Source organism: Pinus tabuliformis, chromosome X (genome assembly GCF_031772625.1).
Source record: "Pinus tabuliformis cultivar Carrire ecotype Pingquan chromosome X, CPIR1, whole genome shotgun sequence".
Lineage (NCBI taxonomy): Eukaryota > Viridiplantae > Streptophyta > Pinopsida > Pinales > Pinaceae > Pinus > Pinus tabuliformis.
Genome location: NC_142308.1, coordinates 373009498 through 373028629, shown reverse-complemented (window position 1 = coordinate 373028629; position 19132 = coordinate 373009498).

The following is a 19132-nucleotide window of genomic DNA, read 5'->3' as shown; positions in this document are numbered from 1 at the left end:
GGCATTACACCCTCTTCTCAACCTCTATGGTCCCTTATGTTGTGCCCCTACCCTTCTAAGGATTTAACATAAGCTTCCCAGGAAGTCATAGAACCTGGTGGCTCCAAGAGTTCTAACTAACCTAAGAAGTCTTTAAGTACCCTCCAGGTCTCACACCAAGGAAATTGTCCCCACACTTCTCCTTCTAGGGCTTCAACATGCCGTAAGGAAACCTAAAGAGAACCACACTCACACTTAGATCCACCTAGTATCGATAAGGTAACATAATAATAAAGGGCTTTTATTGTCCTTAGCTCACACCCTAGGGTGAGTAAAATGGTAAGTATGATCAGTAAGTGAGGGAATAGGATGGGGAATTACACTAAATCATCACTTTTATATACATGTTGTCAACTAGATAAGTTTCAAATTTAGAATCCCTTTCCCAACACTTGGATTTTTTCTCCCCCTCCTTGGGAACTTAGCATAAACAAATATTCAGGATAACTTTAAGCTTATTTTTAATATTTTCATTATGAGCCCCTTAGTTTAAGCCACCTATTCTTAGTCCTTAGCCTCCTTTCCCACACATGGAGTCCTAGCCCTCTTATATAACTTGGTATACAACAATGACACATTTTACTAATATTAATGTGATTACATTTTATGTTTCTAGGCTCATCGATCTCATTACATAGCCATGTAGGCCCAAAACACACACACAAACACATAAATAGGCGTACAAGCACTAGTGCATCTTGCCTGACTTGAAAAAACACAAAGGGTCAACATGGGGTGTTACATTACCCTCCTCCTTATTTATGCACTATCCCTAGTGCATTATTTACATATATCCATCCAAAACCACTAAAAAATATGACAATGCTCATCCCTCATGGTATCTTCATGCCCCTATAGAATCCTTAGGACTATGATATGTCCATTGCACCTTTATTAGGGAAATGAATTAACTTGTAGCACCTTGATATTCCTATCCAATATGCACACCAACTAAACTTGGGAGTCTCCCTCATGCTCTACATGAATCACATTCCAACCAATTAGATGGTTAGAATTAGACAAATAATTTTTAAGTAGATAAACATGAAACACATCATGGATATGCACAAATGTAGACTATAAAGGCATATTTGTAATTAATCCTATATTTCATAGGATCTCAAGTGGCCAACAAAATCTTGTTTCCAGCCTTGGATAGCTTCCCAATCTCCATGAAGTTTTCCTAGCTTCTACTTTTAGGGAGACATCCTCACCAAATTCAAATTTCGTGTTTAGTCTACATTATTCTATATAGCCAACCTTCTTATCCTAGGAAGTCATCAAGTTCTACTTAAGTTTAACTATTTTGTATTTCATTTCTTTGAGAAAATTTAGACCAATAAAGGCCATATCAATTGGGTTATCCCAAAATAAAAGGTTTTTTGCATTTCTTTCCATATAAGGCTCCAAATGGACTCATATTAAATATTATTGGTTCCCATAATTATATGAAAATTACACCAAGTGAAAATATTCTTCCCACTTTGATGGCTTATCGATCACATACATCCTCAACATATATTGAATCACCTAATTAATTCTCTTTATTTTCCAATCTCATTCTTGGTGATAAATTTTACTAAAATTTACATTTGTCCTTAACCATTTAAATAGGCCTTTCCAATTGTTTGATGTGAACTTGGGATCCCTCTCTGAAGTAATTATCTTAGGCACTACATGTAACCTAGAAATTTCCTTCATATACATGTCGACAATATTAGTTTCCTTGTGTATTGACTTCAATAAAATGAAATGAGAATAGTTAGTGAATTTATTAACCAACAGCATGACAGGGTCATGCTATCCCATTGTCCCAAATAGTTTGGTATTTAATCAATAGAAAAAAATTCCACTTCCACTTAGGATTGGGTATGGGTTGTAGCAATCCAAATATATTCTTATGCTTATCCTTTAATTTTTGGCATTTCAAACACCTTGCAATGTAATAAAATATTTTTCATACATGGCCAAAAATATTGGCCTTTAATAGATAAACTGGTATTTTGGTAACTTGGATTTCTAGGATAGGGTACATTGTACATTTCATTTAGAAACAACTCCTTCAACTGTTAAGAATTTGGAACATAAAATTTTCCTTTGTACATAAATATTCCATCTCATTTTAACTCATTATATTTGTATTTGGGATATATATTACCTTGTTATAGCTTCTGTTTGACTTTCATAGATTATTGATCTGAAGTTGTAGTCTCTAGAATTCTAGTTTTTTAAATAGATTTGGATATGCTTATGGTTGTAGCATGCATCTCATGCACTCTTCACTTGAGTGCATCAAATAAATTATTTTCATTTCCTTTAATATGCTTGACTTCAAATTCATATATAATCGCAAACTCCAGCCACCTGATTTTCCCAACATTCAAAGTGGTTTGTCCACATAAATGCTTGAGACCATTGTGGTATGTTCTCAGCTCAAATCTATTTCACAAGACATAATGGTTCCACACTTTTTAGGTTTGAATTATATCTATGATTTTAAAATCACGACACGTATTTACTCTCATGATCCTTCAATTTCCTTGACTCATGGCATATAACATGTCCATTTTGCATGTGGACTCCTACAAGACCTTGCTTGCATGCATCGGTGCACACAATGAATTATTCATTTCAATCATATATATGGAGAATACGTACACCAATCAATAGATTCTTCAATGTTTGGAAGTTATCTCCACATTCATAGGTCCATTCAAATTTTTCATTCTTCTTTTGCAAAGAAGTTACAGGGTGTGAAATTACTGAAAACACTTATGAATCTTCTATAATTCCATAGTTAATCCCATGAAGGATATAACCTCTATAATATTCCTTGTTGTTGGTCACTTACCAAATTTTTTTAGAAATTTTATGGGTATATATCTATGAATTCCTATAATATGTTGTGGCCCAAACAATTAATCTAATTTTGTTAAAATAACCATTTGCTTAGCTTGAAATAAAGCTTGTGCTCCCTTAAAACTTCTAGTACCATCCTAAATCATGCTCTTCTACAAACCATGAAAAAGAATTTCATCTAAAAACACAATGATGAACTTGTCCAAAATATTATTGAAGATTTCATCCATAAGACACATGAAGTCTAATGCATTTGATAGCCTAATTGGCACAACTACAAACCCATAATGACCATATATAGTGCTAAAGGTTGTCTTGTTAAATTCTTACATGATGGTATCCTAATGTTTGGTAAATATTGGAGAAAATTTTGGTTCCTCTTAGTTAATAAAAAAAACATTATATCCTTAGGAGAGGATACTTGTTCCTCACTGTCACCTTATTCATTTTCCTAAAGTTTCTGCACAACCTCAATGTACCATCGTTCTTTATGATAAACAACACTGATGAACTCTAAGGTGACACACTTGGGAATATATACCCATTAAAAGGGTATTCAATCCACATTTTAAATTATTTAATATTTTGTATGATCATTTAATAAGTTGTCTTAGCCACGAGGGTAGCTCAAAGCTCCAAGCCAATGGTAGAATTAATATCCTCAGGTGAAAAAACTACAATTTCACTAAACATATTGATTTAGGTGAATATTGGTGGCCACCCACCTATTCCACTTAGACACCCACTATTGTTTCTTTCATTTTCCCTAATTTAGCACACCTTTCTGTTTTTGGCAGTTTTTAGGGTCCTAAACTTCTGGAGCCTTTTTGAGGGCTTAAAAGATGTTTTTTTGGGAAAACAAAGAGACAAGAAAATCAAAATTGACATTTACACATATTATTTCAACCTCTTCTTGGAGATCTTTGAAACAAGGTATTATTATAGTCAAATGGAGATTGTATGCTAAAGTTATGACCCCGGGAAGTTGACGTTCCAAATAACCCTAACGAGGCCCACAAGCCTTTGGCGCTTCATCTCCTAGGGTTAGGTTTTTGGATGTTTATGGTTTCCCATTGTTTCTTCATGATAAAATTACCTTTAAGCCTCATTATAGCACAGTTCAGAAGGTATGTAGCCGCAACATATCTTCTCATAGATAAGCTGCCATCACCCGAACTAGTTTATTTTCACTATGCAACAATCTTTAGTACGTTGTTATTAATGAATTAAATTTTTTATGTTTTGTATCTATATGTTTATGTTTATATCTATATTTCACTTTGTTCCTGCATAAATTTGGATCACACATCCTCATATTATTGCAATAATGATGGTCCTTAGCACTTTTCATTTTATCTTTACCTACCTCTTCCATATGGGCTACATAATTTTGACACCCTTTTTGAATCCCTTCTTCAACTACATGGCTAATATTTCCTTAATTGAAACTAGCCTTGGAATACCCTATACTTATATTTGTTTCCTTTCTTCATCATGGAAAGTGAATGCCTTGCTATAACAATCTAGGATAATATGATGAATGTCCAACTAATCCATACTTATTAGGAAGTTATATGAGTCAACAATTATTATATTCAAATATTCCTTTGTGCTCAATCCATTGATGTCCATCAAACACTCTTCAACCAACTCATTTATCCTTCTCTTGGCCCCTATAGTTATCTAAACCAACAATGTTTTTCCATGCTTGGTTCTTTGCATACAAAATATTTCAACAAGCCTAGGATATACATAACTATGGTTAGCTCTAGAATTAAATAAAATGGATATGTGCTAGTCATTGATCTTACCTTCGACTTCAATCATGTGAGATTGATGATTTTCATGCTTATTGTCAAATTATACCTAAATTATTAACATACTTATTCCAATGTACTCAATTATATCAACCATTTGAATGTTGTGGATAGTCCGTACATTGTATTTTTTGTGAGGACAATCCTTATAAATATGGTCTCCCTCACAGCCCCATCATTTAACAGGTTGATATATTGGGCTTTTCCCCAATTATTTTTTCTTCTTTCTTTCTTTGCATTACTTGAGTTTAGTGATTTTTCTAAGATTTTTTTCCTAAAAATGAAGGTTCATATCCCTTCTTTATTTTTTCATTATTGGCCTTCTTTTTGACATCTCAAGCCTTTTGGACAACTAGCATGCTCTTGTTTTACATAGAGATACTTGGCCTTCTTAATATTTGGATCTTGATCTTGTCATCCTTCATGAAGTTAACATACATTAATAACTCAAGGAATGTCCTTTAATACTCCTCCATGGTCATTTTTCCAATCTTCATCTCAAATAACTCTTTCATTTTCCTATCATAATTGGGCTAATACAAATTCCCTTTTCTAAATATGCTTCTTAAATTAATCCTTCCACGAAATACTTTTCTCATCCAAGTTCTTGATTTTCTTAAGCGTATCCCACCACATGGATGTTTTACATTGCAAATGATAAACTATAATTATAGCCTCTAAAGTGGATGAGTAATAGTGTATTCATCACCCCCCGTCCCCCCATTCTTATGGTCATAATCAGAACTAGGAGGCTTAATATTCCTAAGATCTCCTCATGATTCATCAATTTTAAACCTCCTTCTCTAATGTTTGGTTGGTGATAAGCTTGGGATACTTTCAAAATGAAACATATCCGCTCTTGGTTGAATATTTTAGTAAGTGACGTTGATTCCTATGAACACTCTTAGAATGCCTTGAAATTATTGAATCATCCCTCTTAAATTAATAATTTTCTTCCTCTACATGCCTTGAATATCATTTCTTATTTATTTGTTTTTATAGATGAATTGGAATTTGAAAAATCTCATTATTGAGGTGATTTTTATCATCCAAGGCATTGATTAGTATTTCATTATCACACCTATAATTTAGCACCTCCATATTGATACTCCTTGTAATTTCCACTTGCTCTTTGTTCTTTAATTTACCATCTACAAATTTTGTTTTGGAAGAGAGAATTTAATGGTTTTCCTACTATTTATATTTAATACTATGGTTTGGAGCAATATACCAGTTATGAACCAATTGTACTTTTGGGCCAAACATGAGATTGCTTGATTAGGAACCTATTGTACTCTAGGGAAAAAAGAAACCTAGTTGTAGAGATTAAACCATTGGTCATCCCATGTAGATATTCACATCTAGCAATACACCTAAATATCCAACCATAATGCTCACAAATTTTCTAGGAGAATTGTCTCGATATGGAAAGTACTAATGCCAATATTATGTTAAGTAGTAGTAATTCACCAAGGAATAATTAGAGGAGATAAAACAAGTGAACCTATAGGGAGAGCTTAGATTAAATATATCAAATGGTGATACTCCTGCATTTACCTTTAGGATTATGATTTTGGAACAACATACTAGTTGGGAACCAACCATAACTTTGGGACAAATACTAGTAAACGTTGACTAGGAACTAGTTGTCATTAGAGAAATTTTGAGGTCTAAAATGGGCCTCCTAAGGAATATTATAAAATATTGGAAACAATAAAATATGATTAGATTAAATCATCAAATTTTAGAGGGAAAAAAGAAAAAAAAATATTTTTCAAGTTATCTCCCTACATGTTTACTCAAATTTTGAGTGGGAGCACTCATTAGATGCATAATCTAATTCCCAATCCAAATAGTACCCATGTTGTATACTTTCAATGGACCCTGCTATATGAAAAATGAAAAATACATGAGAAAACATGATTGCAATCACATTTTTGATGTATTTCTCATTTAAATTCATGTAGCAAGTGATGAGACTCATCATTGGGTAATTATATGGGCTTTAATTCACCTCCTCGCTTAGTCAAACCAACTTTTCTCGCAACTTATTACATATTTTTTATTATATTTTGTTTATGAGATGAGTTAGAGTTGGATATTATGCCTAGTGGACTAATATGCATTTAATGTAGGATTGAAGGAGAAAATCATGGAATTTTTGCAAATACTAAGTTTAAAACTCGAATGGGACAAGGGAGAGGGATTGTAGGAGGTAAATCCTCCTCATTTACTTATTCCCCATTCAAATATTCCTCCATCCATCACAACAGCTCGGAGTGCAAGCAGCCAAGCCATGAGGATTAGAGGGCAACCGAGCAAGTGAGAGACAAAGAGCTAATTTATCTCAAGTTCAGCAACCAAGCCTCCCTGATTTTAAGGAAGTCGTTGGGAATTTTAGCTATATAGGTAGAGATGCCTAGAGCCTCATTAGGATTTGGATTTTTTATTGTAAGAATCTAAGCTATTTTCGAGCTCTAGACTTGTGAAATTTCTATTGATGTAATTTGTTGTTTTGGTAATAAGAATGAGTTTTGTTTTGAGCCATCACTGAGTCAACTCAGAGGGCTAAAGCTCTTGGGTTAGGGCCCAACCCTAGCAGCCAAGGCTACTCATTCTTGTATATGTATTTTTAGTGTAGTTTGTTGTCTTTAAATTAGTATTTGGTTAGTTTTGCAAGGTAGGATTCCATTGTCATATTTTTCATCTTCATTTCTGTAGTATATCTCATGCATTCTTTCATTCCTTTTAGCAACTTTCCTCATGCATAATGTAGGTAGTTAATTCATTAATCCTGCTTTTTTAGTGTATGAAAATGTTTCTTGTTTGCATAGATTTTTGGAAGATATACATGTTTTATGCAGAGAAGGTGCTTCAGGAGGAAACTAAGACTTCATAGCCATCAACCACCTTCCACTCCATCGACCTTATCCATTCCTTGTTGTTGTGGGGAAAAATGCCTATGCAGGATGATCCTATCCACCTAAGGTGTGACAGTGCCTTAGCAACAAACAGAGACAGCTATTCTAGTATTTCTTCCTTTATGAATTGAGAATAAAGAGAGATAGATGGACTCACCGGTGTCTTCCGTTTGTCCCTCGACCTGGTCTCTCTTCTCTTGGAGGATTCCCAGCTACTTGCCTTCTCGCTCGCCCAGCTTCAAGAGGTTTCTGCAAGATTACAAGAAGAGAACACTACACAAGACATGGATTCATATTCATAACTAGTTCAGGATTAGAAATAAACTAAACATACTAATGCAATCATACATCAAGAAAACATCAGCATATAGGAGAAACCAAGATAGCTTTATTGATGAATAACAAGTTTCATGAAGAGATACAACCCAGAGGGCTCCAATCCAGCATCTCCTTCCCAGCAAATGGAATTCCTATCTTCACCCCTTTCAAAGCATTAAGCACCCAATAGTTCCAGTCTCAAACCAACAACAATTCTTTGCAATAACAAAATTCCAGCCTCCAGATCTCATGGAGGAGAGATCCATATATAGATGTTTGGAGAGAGGATGAGTCAGCTTGAGATGTGACTAGTGTCCTCTCCCTCTGTCAGTTCTTGAGTCCACTTGGAGGTTCTTGCTTCCACTTGGAGATTTGGAACCTCTTACTCATCACCAGTCGAATTCCCTGAGGCAAGTGTCATTTTGGAAGCTTCCTGGGTTTTGACACCTTGAGAAATGAGCCTGCCACTTGTCCACTCTCGTTCAGCGCAGGTAGCCAGTGTTCCAGTTGACATTCAGCGCAGGTAGCTAGTGTTGGCTTTGAAATTCAGCGCAAACATCTAGTGTAGCCACTGAAATGATCCTGAATTGACTTGTTTTTGAGTAGTTTTTAGGTGGAGAACTTATGTGAATTGCTGTGGTTTGTTAGCCTTGTTCCTCTAGGGGTAGGAACAACATGTTTAGGGACTTTGGATCCCTTAGATTATGGACATTTCATGCTCAATGCTATAAGGCACAAAAATGTCTATAACAGTTGCCCCCTAAAGTATGAGGCTGTTTATCGAGCGAAATGCTTTATCAGGGGGATCCGAAGTTCATCCAATGCTGGGAGGAGACCTGTAATACAATACAATACAATACATTATTTTTCATGCTGCTTTCATGATCTAGGTGAGGCGGGCATTCCCATGCTCAGCTTTATAAATTCATTTTTCTGCACATAGAACAGACAATCGTCTGATGGTAGACTGATAATTTTGATGAAATTATCATCCTTTGAGTAGGATGATTATCTGCTGCTATGTTGTACATGCCAATGTCTTTGTCTTTCCTGAATATATATCGCAGCCTGGATGGATGAAACTAGATCCGGGGTCTTCAAACTCGTTCGATCTTCACTCTAAGTACAAGTCGATCCATGTGAGAATTGTTCTGAAGTCGAACATGGAAATACATCGCTTGATTACCGATCAATGATGTAAATCGTTAACAAGCGCGAGAGGAATCACCGATAATGATAATGACCCTCAAGGTACTGCAGTACAATTCACGTGGTGTGAATAGAGGACTTGGCGTCGAACACCACGCAAAATCTTTCGGTCGAAGGTCATTGATGTATACATGTCGCCGGAAGTGAGAAACTTGCCATTGTGGCATGCAAGCTTCAAAGTACTGAAGGGGTTGTTCCTAGATCAACTTCCTGGATAATGAGCTGATGTCGACAAGAAGCGATCCGTCAAATGAGGGCCTTAATGAATCCCACATCAGTGACACGGAACGGAGCTAATGATTTTAATGGAGGTGAAAACGATCTGTGACATATGATTCAGGGTGGCGGTCATGAAAGGATGAAGGATAATGTATGGTAGTGGATGGGACACAGTTGACTTTTTCTGAACGACTTCTCTTGAACATATGGCGACACTGATGTGATGGATCGGTAGCATTACCCCAAATATGGATGGTATGGCGAGACCATGGATGTGACCGGTGAATGAAACAACCCAACCCGATTGTGGTACGGAGGAAAAGTGTCATGTTCAAGAGTGACTTGCTACCATCAAAGTTTTCTTTAGTTTCTCCCAATTTTTCCCCAGTCATTGCTGACCAGTACCTCTTTATTTTTGTCAAGCTTGAGGAGGATAACATATGCTTGTTCTATAACCTGCCCTTCGGGCAAGCCCATCGCTATGTTTTAACAAGGCTAGCGATAGTGAAACTCGTTCTCGTCTAAAGACAACTTTGTCGCTATTTAATGATTTTAACGAGTCTAACGACAAGGATAACTTGGTCCTTTTCATTTTTAGAGAGTCTGAAAAGGTACATAAAGTTAACTCCAAAAGTCCTTTTTCGTCATCTAATCCCTTAAGTCCGAAAAAGTATAAAACAATACAGAAGGGATGAGTTTTCGATAGTTTTAACGAGCCGAATAAAACAAGCGCTCGATCTTTTTGTGCAATAATCCCTCAGGTCCAAAAAGATTAAAATCTAGAGGAGGGATAGCTCTTTCGGTCGCTTTAACGAGCTGGAAGGCCAAAACTCGGCAATCTTTTCATATTTTACGAGTCAGATGAAAAGAGATTAAAGAAGACTCGTCTTTTGAGGAACGAGTGATAAACAGGGTTAGCAGCTGATTCCAGGTACAGGTTGGAATTTTCCAATCATGGCAGTGTCACAAGGATGGCTAGGTTAAATCACTCTTCGCAGCTGTTCCTCAAAATGGGTAAACAATCATATGGAGGTGAACGATCGGCCAAATGAAAAGTGGAGGTGACGGTGCAAACACGACCAAGGCTTTAATGGCTGATGGTATAACATTCACAGTGTTTATTTACCGGGATAGTTCATTTTTTAACGAGCTTAAACGCGGGTGGAAACATTTGCTTGGTTTTACGTTTATTTTTTAACGAGCATGAATTACGTGCTAAAACTGCTCGGATCTTGCGTTTATTTTTTAACGATCATGAACTGTGTGCTAAAACTGCTCGATTACCCAGTCATATGATAAGAGTGTCTCATGTAAGATTCCATTTTTTATGGAGCTTGCGCCTTACCAAAGCTATGCCCTGCATCCTTTCTTTATGCAAGTTAGGAAACGACTAACCCAAAAAAAAGATAAATAACCGCTCTTTGCTTGCACTCCAAAAGGTTTGCATGCCCCCAGGTATAAAGTACGATTTCAAGGTTACCTCTACTTCTCTTCCTTCAAAACAATTATTTTAAAAAGAGAGACTTCACCTCTTTCAGGTTACCCAAAGATTGTCTCGTTAATCTTTCAAACAAAACACTTCCTCAGCAATGTCTACCGAAATAGACAAAGGTGAGAGACGATGCCCGCCCACTCACATAACTTTGACAAAAGAATCTTATTCTAGAACAACCCCTCTTCCTCTACGGACGGGGTACGGACTAGTCATATTCTCCCGCAGAAACCTACTCTATACCCAAAGTTTTCCTGCCGAAGCAGGCCAGGACGCATGCCCCCTGGGTTCCAGTCATATCCTCCCGGATTACTCGCGCTCATCAGGAGGATGGACCATGGGTTGAGACACTTCTTGCGTAAATAGACCATTTAGGGATGGTACATGACTATTTGCGATGCGTGATCCGGGAAATGAAAGTTGGTCCACGAGCTTGACCATTCTTCCTTCATGCGGAAAACACATTACTCTAAAGAGTGAGGAGACTATAGCTCTCATGCAATATATATAGTCCCGTCCAAGGAGTAGGTTATAATCCAAGGGTCCTTGAACGACCATCACGTTCATTTGAACGATCTTCCCTTTCAATGTTATGGGCACATTGGGGAGGATCCCTAAAGGTCGACTGGTTCCTTTATCAAAGCCTGACAGATTTCTCATTTCAGGAAAAAGCGCTGGTGAACCAAGCGCTTTCCAAGCAATAGAGGAAAGGATACTCACAGATGCCCCCTCATCAATGATAGTGCCTGCCATTACCATTCTGTATATTTGAACGATAATTCTGAATGGTATGCTTGCTGGCAACCGGGGTCTGCCTAGTTGGTTCCAGTCAAAGGACACAACCAGGTTGCTTGGTGGTGGGACCGAGTAGACGGCCGGGTATCGCTCTGACGAACTTCCTTCCTGCGATAAAGGAATGGGGGCATTGCCCCCTTGTTCATCAGAGTCAGTGTTGATGAAGAGAATTTGGACGGTGTCGTCTTTATTCTCCTCTGTGATGGTATCATTCGAAGATAGAGCCTCTGAAGGCAAAACCGGGTCAACTACCGTATCAACCTTTTGACTTTCGTCAGGCATGGATCCAGATGGTTCATCTTCAATGATAGGTGCTTCGGCTGACCTGAGCGGGCCGACCGGATTCTCAACTAGTGAAGGACTTGGCAGGAGTTTTTGATATCCAGGAGGAAGTTGCGCTCGTAATACCGGGCGATCTTCCAAAACTCTTTTGGCCTCGTCTAAGAAGGGACAACAGTGGATGGCGTGATCGCCTTCACACAGTTTACAAGGAAATCTTGCTTTCCCTCTCTGTCCTGGGACTTCACTTTCACTAGTTGACGGTGAGCTGTCAACATGGCTATCAGAGGTCGACGCTACCGAATTGTGCAAACGGAGAGACCGGCCCCTTAGTATCCGAGGGATGCAGGGACAATCTCTGTGGAAGTGGTCTCCCTTGCATATGACACATGGCGATTTAGGCCTTGTCAGTGCTGTGTGTGGATTTTTGTCAGATGACACTTGTTTGCCCCCAGTCGCTTTTGGCTCCTTCTTCTTCTTCTCTTTCTTCTTCTTTTCCTTCTTCTCCTTAGGAACTTGGTTTTTTGTTTTACCAATTCCGTCAAGCGAAGAGGAAGGAGGAGAGGAAGAGTTAGATGAAGTAGAAGGCTGGTTGGCAACTCTGGTCTGGTCTAACTGTTGACTCGACTGTTCGGGAACAGTGGTGGTTTGAACGACATTGGTTGAAAAGAGCCAGACCGACAGGCCAATTGTCAGTCCTGGAAGCGACAATTTGGCCATATGGGGCGCACCAACATCTCCCCAAGAGGAGAAGGGACTATGATTACCACCAAGGGGAATTCCTTGGTTGGTGTGCTCCATTTTTTCAACCTAAAGATCAACGCGGGAATAAAGGGTGATTGTTTCGTTTAAAATAAATTTTAACGACGCTTTAGACACAACTTGCTTTTTCACTTTTAAAGAGTCGAGAAAAAGCTAAAGATGACTCTAGTCTCCTTCGATGTTTTAACGAGCCCGAAGTGACAAATGCTCGGATGGACTTTTTCTGTTATAGAGTCTGAAAAAGGCCAAAAGGAATTTCTCTGGAGTTCTAGGCAGAGGGTGTGCCAAACTTCTCGCAAAACCGCAGAATACTTTTTAGGGTACGGGCGGTCGATCTTCCTGAATGTTGTGTTCAGTGCATTGCGATCAGTAGGGTGGCCGACACGGCTTCCTAAGGATAAAGGTTTTATGCCTATAGGGGTCTCCCAATATATACGCGACGGTACGTGGGAGCACAATCCGTACTGGCGCTGTCGTCCCTTAGGAGGAATCACCCACCATCCACGAGATCGATAGTCACCAGGCTTAACGACGCCGGAACACGTCTCCAGCCTAGACCTCTATGTTGTGCGTTATGTTACAAAGCGTTGTTAAGTTCATTCAATTTATTTTAGGTTGATATTTTTAAAGTTTGCCTTTCAAGGTTCACCACGAGATGTATGATACAAATTCCTAAATGCAGTCTAAAGATGATAAGCAAGCTTTTTATCTTTTCAACTTTGAAAATCCTAGCTACTAAGGGAAAAGAAAGACACCATCTTTTCTCAAAGAGCAATCAGCACACTCTAATGCACTTTTCCTAAATCCAACATGCAAATTATCAAATGCAAATGCACAATACAGGTGTTTGTTTTCCGCTTTCTTAATGTTGATGCCTACAAAAGAAAGCTTTTTGCACAACTTTGAATTTGCTTTTAAATGACAAATACAAACAAGTTTACTTTTTCGAAATCAGAAAGGGTAGAAGAGATTACAAAACTTAACGATTTTCGAAATAAACTTTTTGTTTCGACACTTTTAAAAGAGACAAACTCAAACAAATAAGCAAAAGCAAATGTATAATCAACTGTAAACAGCCAATGAACTCTCTCCTAAGATCACAATCAACAGATCTGAATCAAGGGCTACAGGATGATTATTTCACTCATGCAAAGGAAGACTGTAAATGACGCCACAAACACATAAAAACACTCACATTCTTTTTGTAAATGACGCCACAAACACATAAAAACAAAAGGAGGCGGAATCTAAGTAGAGAAAAGGAGTTATCAGACTGGTACCTATGCTGGTTACAGGCTGCAAAAATCAGAGATCAAAACAAGGCAAAACAGAGCAGAGAACCCCAGTTGCACAAGATCAAACTAGTTCAGCGCAACCTCAACACAGGGGTTTTGACATTCAGCGCAGGTAGCCTTCACGGGACCTGCGTTGAAATGCAGAATCCCTTCACTGGGTATGCGCTTAAGGAGAAACTCTCGTTTGCCACAGGTTCTGGGTCAGAGATTGCTATTTAATCAACTGTTTCAGGCCAAATAAAAGCAACAAGCAAGGTACAACTAAAGGGATGCTTTGAGGGGTACTAAGATCTATCACAAGGATCATCAAATCATTTGTGAATCCATTGTTCAGATCATAGACAAGTCCAGTGATTGGATCAAGGCAGCAACTGTCTACTTTGCATCCGGGAAAAGCAGATGCAGTTCGATTGTTGCTGTCAAGTCTATGAAGTAAACAATGATAGAAGCACAAACAAAATGACTAAACAAGTCTCCCCAGCGGAGTCGCCAATTTGTTGTGGGGAAAAATGCTTATGCAGGACGATCCTATCCACCTAAGGTGTGACAGTGCCTTAGCAACAAACAGAGACAACTATTCTAGTATTTCTTCCTTTATGAATTGAGAATAAAGAGAGATAGATGGACTCACCGGTGTCTTCCGTTTGTCCCTCGATCCGGTCTCTCTTCTCTTGGAGGATTCCCAGCTACTTGCCTTCTCGCTCGCCCAGCTTCAAGAGGTTTCTGCAAGATTACAAGAAGAGAACACTACACAAGACATGGATTCATATTCATAACTAGTTCAGGATTAGAAATAAACTAAACATACTAATGCAATCATACATCAAGAAAACATCAGCATATAGGAGAAACCAAGATAGCTTTATTGATGAATAACAAGGTTCAGGAAGAGATACAACCCAGAGGGCTCTAATCCAGCATCTCCTTCCCAGCAAATGGAATTCCTATCTTTACCCCTTTCAAAGCATTAAGCACCCAATAGTTCCAATCTCAAACCAACAACAATTCTTTGCAATAACAAAATTCCAGCCTCCAGATCTCATGGAGGAGAGATCCATATATAGATGTTTGGAGAGAGGATGAGTCAGCTTGAGATGTGACTAGTGTCCTCTCCCTCTGTCAGTTCTTGAGTCCACTTGGGGGTTCTTGCTTCCACTTGGAGATTTTGAACCTCTTACTCATCACCAGTCGAATTCCCTGAGGCAAGTGTCATTTTGGAAGCTTCCTGGGTTTTGACACCTTCAGAAATGAGCCTGCCACTTGTCCACTCTCGTTGAGCGTAGGTAGCCAGTGTTCCAGTTGACATTCAGCGCAGGTAGCCAGTGTTGGCTTTGACATTCAGCGCAAACAGCTAGTGTAGCCACTGAAATGATCCTGAATTGACTTGTTTTTGAGCAGTTTTCAGGTGGAGAACTTCTGTGAATTGCTATGGTTTGTTAGCCTTGTTCCTCTAGGGGTAGGAACAACATGTTTAGGGACTTTGGATCCCTTAGATTATGGACATTTCATGCTCAATGCTGTAAGGCACAAAAATGTCTATAACACTTGTGTTCACCATCACCTTCACTAGTTTTCATCAATTTTCATAGAAATTCTTCCAAGCATGTTGAGCGAATCCAGCCATCTACTATCTTTGATGTTGACTTCTGAGTGATCCTAGACCTTCTCCCACTCCATTCCACCCATTCTCCCACTCCATTCCACCCATCACACACTTTTCCTATGCCCTCCATCACCTCCAACACCTCACATTATTCTCTCGACTATATCCTGTAGGTTTACAGGGAATCCTGTAGGTTTCTAGTACATCCTGTAGGTTTTCCTAAAATGGCTTGTTTTGAGGCCAAATTGATGGAAAACCTCTAGGAAGTCACCAAAAGCATCCTAAGGGTCTTCCACACCATCCAAACATCTCATAACCCTTCCATCCGTCCTCAAGCATCCTTAATTCACATCTCATAACCCTTCCATCCGTCCATTAGCCGTTCAGTCTCTTTACTTGCACATTAGTTATGTTTGATGCTTCTTACTTCTATAACTTAGATAGTAGCATTTGGTTCATGTTTATTCAACATTTCTGCAAAGCATAGTTTCTTAGCGGCTAATTAGGAAATGGTGTGATTTATCATTACATGCTGACCTTCTACATTATTGCAGTAGAGTAGCTCTCTCTTAGAGTAGATTTACCTTTCTTTTATCAAAGAATCAAGCTTCTTCTAACTCCATATAAGTCGATCTTGAAACCCCAGTGGTCTCTCGCCAGCTGAACAGTGACAATAAGCAGAACCATCACTTTTACTTGTGTATACAACACTATCACCTCCATGTTTGTACGAACCCTGGGTTGATAAAGTAAAATTGGTAGCCCAGGAGTTGCAGCATCCTTGTTGCAATACTGACACTCATCATCAAGGTCCATTGGAGGTATGCAACATGGGTACTCCTTGGATGAGGAATTAAATTATGATTCCAAAGAGTGCTCGTGTTCGAAATTCAAGTAAAACAATACGGAGATAAGTTGAAAATACGAGTTGAAAAAGAAGTTTTTTATTTTATTTATTTTTTAATCTTTTTAGTTTTTTACTCCAAAAATGGTGAATCATCCCCCATGGTTGACATCATCATCTTGAATCCTATTGGTTCTTATAAAGTTGATATTGGTTGTATATTTTTGTTTTGGGGCCCATTGTTGACCTCAAAATTTCTCTAATGACTCTAGGGCCAAACATCAACCTAGTTGTAGACACTAAAAATTTAGTCATCCTATGGACATATTCCCATATACTAAGACACCTAGGTACCCAAGCATGGTGCTTACTAATTTTCTAGGAGAATTTTCTAGACACATGAGGTAACAACATTAATCCTAAATTATTTCTTGCATCCACCACATAGGATATATAGTGAAAGAAAATTTTCTAAAGAAACAGATAATGGGGACGAGACATGTAACTACACTTTATTAGAGAGATTCAAAAAAGTAATTATATAATATTTCCAATCATTAATTCCTTAAAAATTGATTTATTTATTTAGTGCACAGTTTCCTAACAAGAAAGATTCTAGATGTATTAAAGAAAATAACCATGGGTTAGTCAATGGAAATTGTTACGGGTGAAAGCATGAAGTTGAGCTACACTTTTGGGCCAAATGTGACGATGAAATTTCAAGTTATTCCCCTTTTATCAAATTGAAGCTCTTAAAATTCATATAAACACTGTGAATTTGGATTTAGAGTAATAATAAATATTTGGAGAATTATGTTGTTGTGCTAATGATATTTTTTGCAAAAGTATTTTTTTCCATTAAATGAAATGTTTGTCTTTGTAAATTTTCACACATCTTAAGAGGTATGTGTGTGTTCACGTAGCATAACTTAGTCTAGAATGTGCAATATATATATATATATATATATATATATATATATATATATATATATATATATATATATATATATATATATATATAAACATGATGTACATGGAGAGAGCTAAGTTTGTCATATTAATTTTTTTTTTTAATGCAAAAATATATTTTTTATTATTTTTTGAAGTTGGCTAAGTAATATTTCAATTGAATTTTTCAGACACATGTGTTCACATAATTTTTTCTTCAATTATCTAAATAAATAGAAAAACCAAAAGTTCCCTTTTGAAGAGGACTCGTAAACGAATATAGGGGTATTTTTTGAATTTTTTTGTTGTGTATATTTTACGATATTGATTTTTTATTCAACCTCTTTAAAACAATTAAAAAAATTCATGCATTAGGTTTAAAAGAAATTAGATGAAAAATATCATATGAATTTGAAATTGTCAAACTCATATGCTATTGGATAGAGGATTCCTTCATGAATCCAACGTGATCAACTCTGTGACCTGAGGACAGATTTAGCCCTAAGACCACTAAGATACAAAATGGGGTTGTAGGAAATTTTGTAGAAGAGGTGCTAAAATTGCTGATCTTAGGACATAAGAGGCCTGATTGGGTGCCTAAATTTGAAATTTAAATAGCTCGATCAAGGGTTTCATAAACCCTAGATCAAGCCATTTACGTGGTTAACAATAGCTTGATCGAGCGCTAGGGCTCGATTGAGCTATGTGGATCGATCAAACTATTATGCTCGATCAAGCCTTTATAAAAAAATTGAATCATTTAAAATTAAACATTTTAAAATTCCAAATCTTATTAGAATTTTTGCTACAAGGTCATGTAAAAATATTATTAAATTCAATATTAATATTAAAAGAATATTATTATTATTATTATTATTATTATTATTATTAAATTAAATGATGAAATGATATTAATATAAAAAAATTTAATATTAATATATTTTAATGTTAATATTAAATTTATTACTTTTGGATTAATATAAAATTATTAACTTTAATACTATATATATATATATATATATATATATATATATATATATATATATATATATATATATATATATATATATATATATATATATATACTAGCGCAACCACATTGTAGGTTTTAACCTCGTACAAAAATTCCCTGCATACGAATTCTAAGAACAGAAAATAAACAAATGCGATAGCATAACACATAAAACACATATACACAGATTTTCCCTTGGATCCAAAAACCGGGACTACCAGCTTGATTTTTCATTATGTTCCTTGCAATGTTACAATACATATTTATACATGCTGAAGCATCCAATACCATGGACTGAAAACCATCACATCCAAAACCATGGACCAAAAACCATCACATCCAAAACCATGGACCAAAAACCATCACATCCAAAACCATGTGCGAAAATCATGCACAAAACCATAGGTAGGTTCACCCAACCTAATATAGAGTCCAAAAAAATTTTCCTTGGGGTGTTGCCCCAAACCCCGTAGAGGGGGGCTACCCACTCCCCTTAAACCCCCCTATGACCCCCCCGTTGTGCAATCAACGCAAAAAAGGGGGGCTCCGCCACCCCTCTAAACCCCCGGTTAACTACGTCGGCTAGTCGTGGAAAGAATATAACACAACCCAACACACATTAATAAATGCCGTGGATATTCACCATAGGCGTTAACAAAAGAGTTGACCATTAGCATGAAAGGAGTCATACAAGGTGACTCAATATATGTTAATTTCGTT